Raw genomic sequence first — 14,501 nt, 5'->3', positions numbered from 1 at the left:
AAGTGAAGGTGACAGGTCTCACAAAACTGCACCAGAGAATTTTAAAAGTGGCTTTGGCGATGATGATGAAGACACGATGTTAAAGAGGAATATGAAGACCACGGACACAGTGAAAAGAGGAAAAAAGCATGTCTCTCCATTCACACTGTTTCACGTCATAGGATTGGGAACATGCAGTTTATGTCAACATTAAGTATCATAACCAGGCTCTTGACTGTTTCAACTCTATCTCTTCCAGGTTTGTTTACTCTTGTTTGGGGGAAAAAAAAAAATAGATCTTCTCATTGAGAAAACAGAAGATCGGGTTCTCTTTACAGATGACGTCTGAAGCACCTGGTGAGTGGGAAGGGACCTCCCTTGTAGAAGCTGGAGCGTAGGACGTGACCTGGAGAGCCAGCCCTGGTACAGCGGCCGCTCACGCTGCTGGCAAGAGGAGGGTGAGTGAAGGAAGAGGAAAGGATGCTCCAGGTAATGCCTGAAGCAGGTAGAGTCCTCCTCCAGGAGGAAGAGGAAGAGCACTGGGGAGCTGGAAGGAAGTAGCTGGAGCAGAAGGAAGAATGAGGTGAGACGGGAGTGTCCGTGAAAGGACAGACAGCCCAGAGCCAGGGAGGGATACTAATCTTTCTGCTTTCATCTAAGAATGAAACAAAGACAATAAGGAAGTGACTGACTATTGCAGGAGAGGGAACTGTAAGAGATGGTGGCATCTTAGTAGACAAGAGCCAGAGCCCAAGCCACTCAAGGAAATGCACTGACAAAAAGGAGGGAGTCTGAAAGATGCCTCCTAGTTTCCCTATCACCAGGATGCTGGTACACTTCCCAGAAAAGGCAACAGTGGAAGAGAACCAGCACTGGGTAGAAAAACACAAGAGAGGACAGAGCATAAAGAAGTGGAGTGAGGTTTCCTTCCACTGCCCCTTTCCTTCAGTGGCAACATGGACAATACCACATTAATGTCCTGTATGTTACAGGCATGGAAACTTCCATGTTCCAGGTGCTGTGTCAACAAAGGAAAATTCCCAAATACATTTTAGAATCACCTAATTTGTTCCATGGAATGTGGAGTTTACAATAATGGGCACCTGACCTGGGTGGGAAGGAAGGAGGTACTTCGGATGCATGGAAGGAAGCCCCATGGGTCACCACCATGGGATGGTGCTCTGCTGGACACCACTGGGTCTGGAGGTTGATCCTGGGATCCTGAATCCAGGGAGAAGTCCTAGAAAGATTAAAACCATGACTGCTCATCAGAGAGGACCTTCTCCTATTGGACTCGAAAAGTCACTGTCTTTTTTTCAGAAGAGAACATGGCTCTGATACAGAAACCTGGTGCACAAAAAGAAAGGGTTCCTGTTTGTTACCTGTTCTGATGGCCTCACCATCAGTGGGGTCAGTACTTCTCCTCCAGTAAGAATACTATTTGATGGAGCCTTGGGGACAGATGGATAATGTCTCTGTCTACACCACTGAAACCACTTGGTGGTGAGCCAGCACTAACACCAGGGACCAGCACCCACTCCGAACCCCACGCTATATCATAGCGATGCTGAGCAGACAACTCCCAATAGGGAGGAACACGAGGATGGGGCTAAACGCCTTTTCTTGTGGAAGGATGAAGGGAGAAAGGGCCTCTCCGACACATTCAGCAACCAGGGAGTTAAGTGTTCTGGGCCATCTTCCCTACCGTGCAGGTAGTGACAGAGTCAAGGAGGTCACCATGGATACATCTGGCTGCATCTGTCTGAATTATTTGTATTGAACAGATTGCTACAGGCTGTTTTTTTCTTCTTCTGGTCTCATTATGTGTGTGTAATGCCAATTAAATAACAGGAATGAAAATTAAAAAGGAAAATATCTGCCCCTGCTGGGTTTAATCTCATTAGAGCAAAGTCAAATGATTAGTCCTAAAAAGGGATCCAACAGGCAGCAAAGACAACATTAAAGTCGCAAGTGTCTTCTGCATCACGAGAAAAATAAATCAGAATTGCTCACTCCGTGAAAGACGCCAAAGCCATTCCTATAATAGGATTGTGTTAGGGCTTCAGCAGCATTGTGTCCCCACCTAAGCGAACAGCAGGGAGACTGCCAAGACACATCCCCAGCTTCAAATCTGTAACATAAAATTACCACAATGGGCATTTTAAGGACAGGTGTCACGTCTCTCTGGGTTGACTGTGAACCCCAAAAGATGCTTACTTTACAGTGCTCGTGGCTTACATAATCTTCATGCATCCAACTTTTTTCCCTAACTAATCAAACCAGCCATCTATAAATTTGCCAGCAGCGCTGGGTAGCTCTCCGGAAAAAAAAAAAAGAAAAAAGTGCAAAATGCAAGGGTCTGTCCAATTTAAGTCTCAGAGTGCATTTAAAATGAAGGGTTGGAGCAGCTGGGAAGTACACCAGCAGGCTGCTGGTGCTCAGCTAAGCCTCAGGTAGAATACCAAATTTTCCCTTCCTTCAGAAAGTTTGAGAAATGTCAGCTACAGCTGTTTTGAATCAAGATGATTCAAGCAGAAGAGCTGGAATAGAAGACTATGCAAAAAATGGCCAAGCCCGGAGTGTTTTCTCCAGTGACACGCTGACATGAAGCTTTACTTTCAAAGTGCTCGTACATTTTACCCCATTTTCCTCTCACCCTGAGAAGCTGAGAAAACAGGAATTATGCCAATATTTCAGGTGGAGAAAGGAGACACAGACACAGACCCTAGACATGTTGATCACCTTTCGTGTTTGGCCCCGCCGAGCTTGCCAGTCCAAGGAGGCTGGCAAACACACACAGCACGTGCCAACACCTCTCTGGAAAAAAATTTCACCTGGGATGAGACATGAGCACCCTGCCATTGCAGGGTGCTCAAAATGAATTACTTTCCTACCCAGGACAGAGAAAACTGGATGTTTTCCCAGTCCCTGACCAGTGAAAAGTAATCTTCCTGATCCAAGAACCTTTAACAGGGGTCCAGAGTTAGGCCTCTGGGGTTCTCTGAATCCCCATGATTGTTATGCAAAAGTGTGCAGTGTGTATTTGTGCATGCACGCATGCACACACGTGAAAAATCATAAGGATAACTTTCATCAGATTCTCTACCTCTATGACCTGTGAAAGGCTACGAATCCTTATCTCTATAGATGAAGGGAAGCCCAAAGTAAGTACTTTGATGAGGCTGAAAAACAATTAGAACTATCTGCCTCAGTGCAGAATTAGGAAGAGTGAAGACAGAAAAGCCCTGGATGAGACACCAAGATTCTACTCACAAAAACTGGAACAGGGTCAACTCTTAAAAGCAGTGGAAACCCCGGGAGGCAAAACACTCTCAAGGGGAGGCAGTGCTCTCCAAAGGGAAGATCAAAGTGTTTTGGACTTAGCCAGATATAGATTTGCCAACATCAACCATATGACCTTGGCCTAGGTATTCGACATCACTTAGGTTCAGTTTCCTCCTCCTTGAAATAATAAAAATACAAAAATAACCAGTCCAATCACTCGGCATTGTTTCAAGGATTCAGTGATATGATACAGGTCAAGTTCCTGGCAAAAAGAGATCCTCAATAAATGCTAGTTCACTTCCCCCTCCCCTGTTTGGGCAGCTTGATAAAGGGTAACAAGAACAGGAAGGAAGGAAGGGAGGGAGGGGAGGGAGGGAAAAGAGGGAAGGGAGAGAGGAAGAAAGAAAGAGCTGACCCTGTCCCTGACCTACAAAATTATAAGGAATCAAAAGAAGAGGGTCAAGATGTAGTTGGACACAAGAAGAAAGAAAAGGCACCCAGGGACTACACAGAACGAACCAAGCATGAACAGGGCCTCAGATATCCTTGGACCAACCCCAAGACATGGGAAGTTAGACTAACATCCAAACCCTGGGATTCCTAGTCCAGTACTCTTCCTTTTATTTCTCTCTAAATCCTGCTCCCATATATCCTAATTGTTTCATTATTTGCCTTCTGTGCCTCTCCACTTAACTGTATGACTAAACACACTTAGCAAATAAGTAGATCTAGTCACAGTAAACAACAAAAGGCAATGCACAGGTATAAAATAATATCCATATCACAAACCAACTGTCAGAACCACAAAGAGACTATCAACACCTGTAAATAATGCCACATGGATGGTGGTCCTCCATTATCAGGAGAGGACTCCATGCTGAAAAGACACTTGAAAGGTACCCTTCCTCTTTGACACAACTATGGTGGCTTGGGGTCGTCCAGGACAACACTGCCTGGTCTCTGGGCCCTGGATTCCCTAGGACAGTTCTGATTTTAAATTTTATGATGTCGCAGGTCTCTTGATTTCTTGTCAGAGGAGTGGAAACTAGGTCCTTGACACTGGGCTTCACAGCAATTACAGACCAAGAAGCTGCCCCTGGGTGGGTCAGATGATGAGGAAAATCTCCCTTTGACCAGGAGAAAAGAGATGGGGGAAAGCAAGACCAGGAGACCTTTCTTCATGGCTTCTAAAGAGCATAAAGTAGGGTCAGCACTGAGATACATACCAAGAACATGTCCCCACACACTGTTGGGGTGAAATTATTTTTCTTTGTCAAGATAATTGTCCCATGATGCTGTCACTTATAAACTTAAAAAAAAATAAAAATAAAAAAGATACAACTCTCCCTTACCTTCTTCTTTCCATATCCTGATAGTGATTTGCTTTAACCCAATCAGGCTGGCATACTTTGACTTCATCTGCATGTCTCTTTAAATATTTCTTCCTTGAAAATAATCGAATTGGCCCATCAGTAGACTAAGGGACAAACTGTGTTTTAGGATGGATGGATGAATGATTGGATAGATAGATAGATAGGGAGATAGAAATAGATCCAGTCAACATTCACAGTTCTAGCTTATTCAGAGGAACAACAAAACCAATAACTAAAGTGCCTAGGTTAATTAGAAACAGCATAAGAGTTACTCACATTCTTCCCCAAATACATATATAGATAGATCCTTACCTCTCCCAACTCCTACAAATGCACAAAGGCATACACATGCCTACCTTGGAATTAAAGTGACCTCGAGGCAGCTAATGTGAGTAACGCTTTATTTCTCTGTTGTCAGAGAATAAAGACAGCAGAAGGACAGAGCCTTAGAAGGTTTACATTGACCAGAGAAGGAATCCAAAAGCACAGGATCCCCCGAGAACTGGGGTGGAGTCAGAGGACAGAATGATGGGCTGACAGAAACGACAAACCAAGAGGCAAAGGACAGAGGGCAGTCCTATGGCCTGTCCCCATACAGCCTCTAAGAATAATGGGATGCGGGCACCATGTTTCTTTTCGCTTTCTCGGGCTGCCCTAGTCTTGGTACTCTGATACACTAGGTTGGATATTTTCTACCGGGTAAGGCTGAGAGAAAGCCACTGTTTTACATTCTGTTTCGTTGTGTTTTTCCACACAATACTTAGAAACTTTCCATTGGATCTATTCTGGTGCCTGACATGGGGAAAATCTGACATATGATGCTTTCTGATTTGGAAACAGATCTTCTGAAAGCAGATGAGCATTTTCTCCCTTGCACCGAGCAGGTGCTAAGGAAATACTGACAGGCCTGGTGGGACAGGAGGTCGCTTTTGTCCCCCAACCCTCCAACATCAGTGCAACTACAGTCTATGCAAAGCCAAAGAGGATCCCTTAGACCCCACAGGAGAATTTTCAACAAATTCCCCCCTCGGCAAACCCACCACAGATTCCAACAAGAAAAGGATTGTGTCACATTTGGTGGCAGAGAACAATGAGGTCTCTGTACACAACGGTAAATTGGCCTGCCAGGAAATGCCAATGCAGCTGGAGGACGGAGGCCCCTCATCAACACTTCGATTTCTTTCTGGAAACAGGGGATAAATTATATACCAAGTAAACAAAGGGAAATCTATCCAACGTGCAGCATTTGGGGAAGCAGCAGAGGTCTCGGGCATCAGCCTAGGGCCTCACATACAGAATCTTCACCATTTCCTTGGCCACTACACATGTTTCTGGGGTTACTAAGCTGAGCAGCCACTGACAGACCTGAAGCCTGGTGGTCCCTGACGACAGAACAGCAGATGGCTAGGCTCTGTGCTAATGGCAACCACAACCACAGCACTTCTTGAACTATTTTTATTCTATTTGAGTATAGTTGACCCACAATGCTACATTAGTTTCAAGTTCAACTACATGGTACTTTCTGAGCACTTGCTGGAAGGCAGGAATGCTGAGGACTATTTCCAACTTGTGCTAAACACATACCAGATCTACAACTGATCTATGAACAGGTCTATGTGATCACATAGGTCACATAACAGATCTAAGTTATTATTAACTTATTGAATTCTCACAAAACCCTTAGGAGATAGACCTTCTACGGCACAGAGAGGTTAACTAACTTGGCCAGAACCACACAGCTAATGAGTGTCAAAGCCACGATTCGAACCCAATCCAGCAGTCTGATTCCAGAGGTATGCTTTAAACTACCGTCTTATTTTTGGGGTCATTTGTTAATACCAAACTTGCATGTAGACTCTATTTCACATCCTATTTATTCCTCTAAAGCAATTTTTTCAGAGGATAAACTGTGAGTAACTTAAAAAAAAAAAAAACTGCTTTAAAAAAAATTATTTCCTAGTCCTGTTTATTCTTCCCAGGAGCACCATCTTCTAGAAGGGGAACATTGGAAATAACCATACATCACACACCTGAAGCCATCAGGCCTCAGAATGTAACAGTATTAAACCATCTCAAGGTGGGTTAGTACTCAAACATTAAATGTTTCATTACTGGCAACTTTAGTTTCTATATAACCTTCTTTGGAACAAAGATGAACATTTTTTTCCCCTGGATGTATAAAGTATTATGTTTAACATGAATCGAATACAGCCCCATTTTTCCTACATTTCTTTCATCTGCAACAATGATCTTGAAATATAAAATGCATGTGCTCACTAGGGAACTGCAGAAAATTAATTCCCAGCAAATTTTGTCAATGACTGTCACTCAATTTCCCCCTTAAAGAATTGTTCTGCTGTTGCACAGACACATCATTAAGCATTGCTGTGAAAGGAGATAGATAACACATTCCTATTTTGCAGGACTCTGAGTCTAAGGGGAAATCAGATCTTGCTTAGTATTGTCCTAGTTGCATAATTGCCCTTAAAATCCAGCTGTGAGTCGTGTTCCTACATGCAGTTACATGTGACCCAAGTCTTTTCTGAGCCGAGAACATGAATACTCTTTATCCTCTGGTTCATTTGCGTGACAGCTGCTCACAGGCTCGCCACTGGTCCACTTTGACTCTTCAGCTCCACAGACAGCTCTATGTCTCTGATCAGACTAAATCGCTCCTAGATAGAGTCTCCTTGAGGGCAAGAAACCTAGAGCTTATTTTATATACCTCATGATGTCAGTATGTAAATACTATGCACTCAGTAAATAATCATCAAATGAGTAAATTGCTTAACTGCACTAACAATGCATGTTTTAATGCACGGCTCTCTTTTTCTTGTCCGGTGGTATTTTGCTAAACACAAGACAAAGGACACAAAGTGTCTCATTTCAGCCTGCCGTATGACAGTTGTTAAAAATATTATCAGGAGCAGATGAGAGAAGATATTCCTCTGGTTATATAATTGTTTTATAATGATGACTCTGAGTTCCCTGACCCAGTATTTCTGGCTTTGGGCCTCAAGATGAGAGTTCAACTTCCATGCAGTTCAAACTCTCCCAGATTGACCAGGCAAGAACAAAATGTCACAAGGGAAGTAAAGCCTCAGCTTTGAGTGACAGCCTTGGCTACTAACATCGGGGAAAAAACTGTGACTGCAAGGTTTCAAGGTACCCAGGAGAGAGTCTGGGAGGCAGACAGGACACTGAAGGAGGGGAGGGCCTTTGGAAAAGAAAGGCACTTGGCACCTAACGAACGGATGGACCTGGACATTTTGCACCTTCACTATTTGTTCAGGTGAACACAGAGAATTCTGTAGTCTCATCAGCAAATCCAGAGTTGCTAAACATCACTAAGAACACATTAAACTGTTGAGCTGTTTTATTAAAAATAATGGATTGCATTCAATAATAGAAAACGGGAGCGATTTTGATTTAATCTGAAAAGACCGTTGTCATGGCTCTCACCCAATTATTAATTGATTGCCTGTAAGCAAAGTCCAGAATTACCATCATTATCCCAAACACCTACTCTATCAGAACTACAAACCCAAATACAACTTGGTCAGTAAAATCTGCATATGCACAGAAAATCCACTTTGGGAGTTGAGCCTCAAAATGTGTATTCTAAAACTTTAAACCCCACACACATTTTCTGGGCAATCAGATCTCACACATCCCACAAATTACTGGGGAGCATTCTCTACCTTTCCCAGAATTCACGGTGGAATGAAAGCAGAAGGGAAAACTGACTGTAAACTTTTGCTTCAAACCCTACTACACCCAACAGAAATACCAGGTCTATTCACAAAATACAAAAGGGTGCGGTTTGGTATTATGCCATAATGAGCTTTTTTTTTTACCGGGCAAGCTGCAAAACATCTGGATGTCCCTGTAATTCTTGCCAACAACATGCACATCATTTGGAGACCCAGATACAAGGGTATCTGCTTTAATGAACAGGGAAAGGGTCATACAGTGTGAGAGCCACCTTTCCATACTCCCATGTCCGTAACAAGACAGGGAAAACCGCCCAAGACAGGAACTCCATCCCCATCTGAACTCTTGAGGGGGGATCCATAGAAGAGCATTGATCCTAGATTGTGACTGAGGGCAGCAGTAACTCACCTAACAATACTGCTAGCAAGAAGCAAGCTGAACAGTTAATTACCAGGCTGGCTTCTGAACCTAAGGGGAATCTTAATAGACAGAACTAATTAAAATCAATACTCATATGGTAATAGTGAAAAGAAAAAAGGGGGGAGCGCTCAAGATAAATTTTGGAATGGAGAATGAGGAGCAATCTCAATTCTTCCTGCCCACCTTGCTGTCTGGTTTTACCAGTAAATGTGGACCAACAGAGAGTCTTTCTGGAAAGGCCTAAGTGTAGACGGGAAAGACAGCCCACACAGGAGCCCACCTGAGGGACTTCCTCAGCCTCTGGGGAGTGTGGTCGGAAGTGGTCAGGGACCTTGCGTCTGTAAAGACAGGGCCATGCTAACATTGAGCATTCTGATGCTGAAAACGGGGAACTTCTGGCTGTGTGACCTTGGAAAATGTGCCCAATTTCTCTGGGCTCCAGTTTTTTCATCTATAAAATGAGAGCGGGGGCATCTGGATGGTTCAGTCGGTTAAGTGGCTGCCTCCAGCTCAGGGCATGATCCCAGAGAACTGGGATGGAGCCCCGCATCATGCTCCCTGCTCAGCGGGGAGCCTGCTTCTTCCTCTCCCTCTGCCTGCCGCTCTGCCTACTTGTACTATCTTGGTCAAATAAATAAACAAAGTATTTTTTAAAGATAAATAAATTTTTTAAAAAAAATTTTAATTAAGAAACTAAAATGAGATAGAAAAAGAGAAGGTCTCTGAGATCCCTTCACTCGGGTAATTCTGGAATACCATAGCTCAGAGATGCAGATGTGAGCCTGGACTGTATGTTCAAAGAAAAGATACAAATAATGGCCATCCCCTCTTTTTTTCCCCCCACCATTTTTCAAGCCCTCTTTAAAAAAAAAAAAAAAGTGACATTTCTTGTTCTGACTTTCCTTGAAAACAGTGAAGTACATCACACTCTGTTCTCTGTGTAGGGCTTCCATCAGTTTCATGCTACTGTGTGACCTTCAAAAGAAACGCAGAGTTTGGTTTAAAAAAAAAAAAAAGTCTTTGGCCAAATGATATATGGAAGCTTAAAATAAGTCAAGTCCCCTAACTTGATTATAACAGTGCATTCTGGTTTTTCTCTAGATTGTGGTGGCACTGTTCATTATAGGGCAGATCCTGGTAAAAGGCGAATCTTCCCAATACAGCAAAAATTGTCCTTGTACACGATTCCAGGGTTGCTGAAATAACATTTCAGTTCTTTTCCTTTTCAGTTTAATAATATGTACTCATGCCAGCCAAGAACAGCTCTACATGGCCATGTGACAGGAGGATAAAAAATCATTTTGACACACAGTGGCTGTGAGTGGCAGAAGGGAGAGAAACTTTTTTTTTTTATTGTGATTTTTATTCATCTTTTAATTGTTCTTTTTAATTGGTCATCCATATTCATGGGAAAACATTCAGATAATACTAAAAAGAAACATAGTGAAAAGTTAAGTCTCCTTTCCACTCCTGTCCCTTAAAATACCCCTTTATTGGAGGGGACAACCGATGCCATTAGCCTCTTAAGTGGTCACCCAGAGATACAAGTGACATGCATATCTAGGACCCCTTCTCTCTTTTCAAAACACAAAGGTAAGCACCTTTTACCATTGGTGTATCTCCTTTTTAACTTAAATTTAAATCGGAAAGAGTGCCTTACCATTACATGCCTCATTATTATGAAGGTACACATTTAATTCTATGCATAGACATACTTTACAGAATTAGTTCCCTATCAATGGGCATTTTTCCCCACTCTTGAGCTATTATACTCACTGCTTAAGTAAATATCTTGGGACATAATACTCTGCGCATATGCAAATGTATCCTTGGGAGAGATTAGAAAGAAGGCTTTGCTAAGCCAGAGGTATACGCATGCATGATTTTGAAAGATATGGAAATTGGTCTCTGAGAAGGTTATACCCATTTATATTCTCATAACTAAAGGAGGAGAGTGCTGTTTTTCCTGTCTCTGTCAACACAGTCTATTACCAAATAGTTTTAATACTTTAGCTACGTGAGGGATGAAAAAATGTTGTGTTTTTTGAAAGCCACTTAGAATGAGGATGGTTACCCGTCTTGTCGTGTGTCTAAGATCTTGAAGCTAACAGTGATGGCCAGAAGAGTGTGTCCTGAGACTTGCAAACAAAGGGTCTGAAAGAAACCAAGGGCCCCAGCTGTCGCCCTCGCCTCCCAGTCAATAACCAAGCGTGGCGGGGACACGAGGGCAGGCCCGTCCCATGAGACATCTCTGAAGGCGGCTTTATCCAAGGACTTACATAAGTTTCCTGAGATAGCAGGGTGGCTTAGGATGCTTTTGCCTGAACTTTCTTTCACTTAGTATCAGACTCATATCATGGTCTGAGAATTGGCCCAGCCTCTCCCAGCTCCCTCCCCATTTCCTCTCAAAGGGATTTCCCCTCGCACACATCATCCCATCTTGACATCCAGGCCCCAGAGGATCCAGACTAACACATTAACTGTTCATATTCTTTGCACATCATGCTATTGTCCTGTTGGACTTTTATTGATTTACAGGTGTTCAAAGTTACAGCAAGCAACACTTTTACCAAATGACTTGCCATTATCTGAATGGATCTCGGCCTTTCTAGCCTCTGACAAGCTTTTCTGTTGCTCAGCAGTCAGGACAAAGCCACCTATTGCATAGTTTTGTTATACCAGCTTCCTCTTTCTAGGTCCTAATTTCTGTATTAGATGAGATAAGTTGAATTATGCTACAGGAACAGTATCTCAATGCCTTAGCCAAAGTTTATGTCCTGGCTCACATGACATGTTCAATGCAGGTTGGCAGAGGGACTCAGCTCATGACTGTCACTCACGGATCAAGCTGACAGGGCTCCCTCTAAGCAGACACTTCTACGATTGCAGCAGACAGAAGGAAATGTGGAGAACCACATTCTTCACACTTCTGCCTATAAGCAGCACGCACCACGCACACCCACGTTATACTAGCCAAGCAAACCAGAAGGTCATGATCAATATCAGAAACAGAGAAGCGTAATTATCCATTTTCAGAGGCAAGGAGAGCTGGACTTACTCAGTGCACAGTGCTCTAATTAATGCAAGAAGTACTCTCTACTCATTCTCTTCCCCTCTTCTCCTCCTGTTCCCTTCCCTACCTCACTCCTCTTCCTCTTCCTTATCCTCCTCCATTTTCCTTTAACTAACCCTCTCTTCTAAGGCTTCACTGCAAAAAGTCTTGAGTCGACTTTAATATAACCTTCCACATCTCTTTCGATGCCAGCCCCAAGTTCCCTCTTCTTATCCCAGTCTCCAGTATGTGCGTCCCTGCAATTCACAGGCAACCAAAGTCTGAACATTCAGTAAGAAGTGTACAAAGTTCATGCAGATAGGCTGGAATTTTGCTTAAAGGAAACCTGGAGTTTGGTCATTTGGTCAGATTCCTGGAAGGAAAGGATTCACGAGTCCGTGGCATGAGCCAAGAGTGAGAGTGCTTACCACGTGCACAGAACCTATGTCCTGAAGCCACATGGAAGTCAGGGCTATCCTACCAAATCAGAGCCATTATTTCAGACACATTTACTGACGAATGCAGGAATCTGCACAAGTGGATACCTCAATGGGCCAATCACAATCTCACAGAAGGGCTTTTAGTCATCATTTTCAGCCAGAGGCAGTTAGGGCTCAAGGTAAACAAAACAGAAATGCTAACTCATCCAATAAGATATCACTATTCCAGGTGGCCAGTTTGACTCAATGATTAAAAATGTCCCACTTCACTGGGCGGAAAGTGGTTTCTATTAAACTTCTAAAAAATCGATCCAAAGAAATCCTATGACTTACAGCAACTACCTTTAGATCCACAGGGACCTGGAAACTTTGCAATTATAGTCATTTGAATTCAGCAAGAGATGAATTTCTGTGGCCCCTGGTATAGATCCCATGTCTTAGCCTGCAAGACAACCTAACAATGCCATTGTTTCAGACCTTTCAGAGCCAGATGCCAAGACAAATAACTCGGGTGCTAGTCTTGAGGTTTCTAAGAAGTTGTGCTGAGATTTTTAGAAAATGAACTTCTCTAAGATAGGACTTCCACAACCACCAAGTATATTAGTTGGACTGGATGGTGGAAAGAGTTTATCTCAAGTTAATCTTCGGTGACTCAGATATCCACCTGAGCACCCAGTACCCCACAGATTTAACATTTCCACCAACCTGACCCCAAATTGTGTCATAAATACGTCAAAGTTGAAGAATTTTTTAATGTGTTTCAGTTTGTCAAAATAAACTCTTTAATTAAAGCCTTTCTACAATACCTTCTAAGCCCTCCTTTCAAAACTAAAAAACATCACCATCATGACAACCCGCCTTCACACTCCTCCCCGTCGCCTCCGCCCCCGCCACAACACTGAACAAATTTAATATTAAACCTGCAAACGACTCAGGCCTTACACAAGCAAGTTCTGAATTTTATAATCATCTTCCTTGATCCCCCACTTCTGGGCCGCCAGCCAGCATGTGAAGAAGAAATGTGAAGGGTCATTTCCTGAGGTGAATGCTAAAAGTTTTTCAAAGCGATCGTGGGTGGTTAGGACCGCCTCAGCTTCAAAACCACTTTTTCCTGTTTTCATGCTTGATTTTGTGTGTCATTGACCAGCGAGGAGGGGAAGTGAAGTTCTTTTAGCTGTGCTCCATGCAGCCTCTGTTCCTCCCAGCTCCTTCCCAGCCCCCTCGACTCATAGGTCGAGCTCTGCGTCAGACTCTGCCCTCGGCGTTCTCGAATTAACTGTCGCTCTATTCAAATCTGCGTAGCAAAGACTCCAGTCCTTCCTGCTCTTAGCGACCCTGCACTCTGGAAATTCTTGCCCATACAAATGGACTCTCCCAGGTACTAACCTAGTAGCTCTTACCTCCGATACCTTAAATAAGACTTTTAAAACATTTAATTAAGTAAATCCCTTCTAAAAGTGTCCTCATTTCTTTAATGAATTTCTTTGATTCAGAGTCTCTCGATTTATCTGGAAAAATCATCATGGATCCACATCTGGTATCTCAGTTTCTATAAACCCTCACTCCCACTATATGGACTTACATTTTCATTATATGCATTTGAGACAGAAAACTCTACACTTGAGATACATGGTTTTTGGGGGACATCTGGGTAGCTCAGTGGGTTAAGCCTCTGCTTTCCGCTCAGGTCATGATCTTGGGGTCCTGGGATTGAGTCCCCAATCGGGCTCTCTGCTCAGCGGGGAGCCTGCTTCCCCCCCCCCCACACACCCCCCCCCACCGCCTACTTGTGATCTATCTCTGTCAAATAAATGGATGAAATCTTCAAAAAAGAAAAAAAAAAGAAAGAAAGATACATGGTTCTTTCTCAGATACTTTGTCTATCATTTGGACATGCTGTGATCAGAAAGAGAAAGGATCCATGGTTTGGGGCACCAAATTTTCTATGTTCAGTATTGCTTTAAGTGTGGTGAAATGAACCTAAGAAAAAGGGGAAGACGATAGAAGGGACACTTGGGCTACTCAGTAATCCTTTCCACCCAAACGAGAAGATAATAATAATAAAAACCTCAATATCAAGTCTACTGAAATTTATTTTAAATAGTATTCTTAGCCTCTGTATGTTTTTAAAGACGTTCACTTAAAATGAGATGTAAAGAAAGACAAATACCTGGACTGCTACCGCTTTCCTTATTAAGTCTTAGCAGCTAGGGACAAACTCTGCTTCTCACCTTGGGC

At 43.1% G+C, this 14,501-nt stretch overlaps 1 long non-coding RNA gene across 1 annotated transcript; it reads left to right on the top strand.

The window, feature by feature from the left end:
- Positions 1-1,069: 1,069 nt before the first annotated feature.
- Positions 1,070-6,729, top strand: LOC125100506 (uncharacterized). Its single transcript, XR_007127573.1, has 3 exons — positions 1,070-1,106; positions 1,300-1,389; positions 6,617-6,729. It is a non-coding gene; the product is annotated as an uncharacterized LOC125100506 (long non-coding RNA).
- Positions 6,730-14,501: the final 7,772 nt, after the last annotated feature.

This window comes from Lutra lutra, chromosome 5 (assembly GCF_902655055.1).
Source record: "Lutra lutra chromosome 5, mLutLut1.2, whole genome shotgun sequence".
Lineage (NCBI taxonomy): Eukaryota > Metazoa > Chordata > Mammalia > Carnivora > Mustelidae > Lutra > Lutra lutra.
This window is presented reverse-complemented; position numbering and strand designations above follow the sequence as displayed.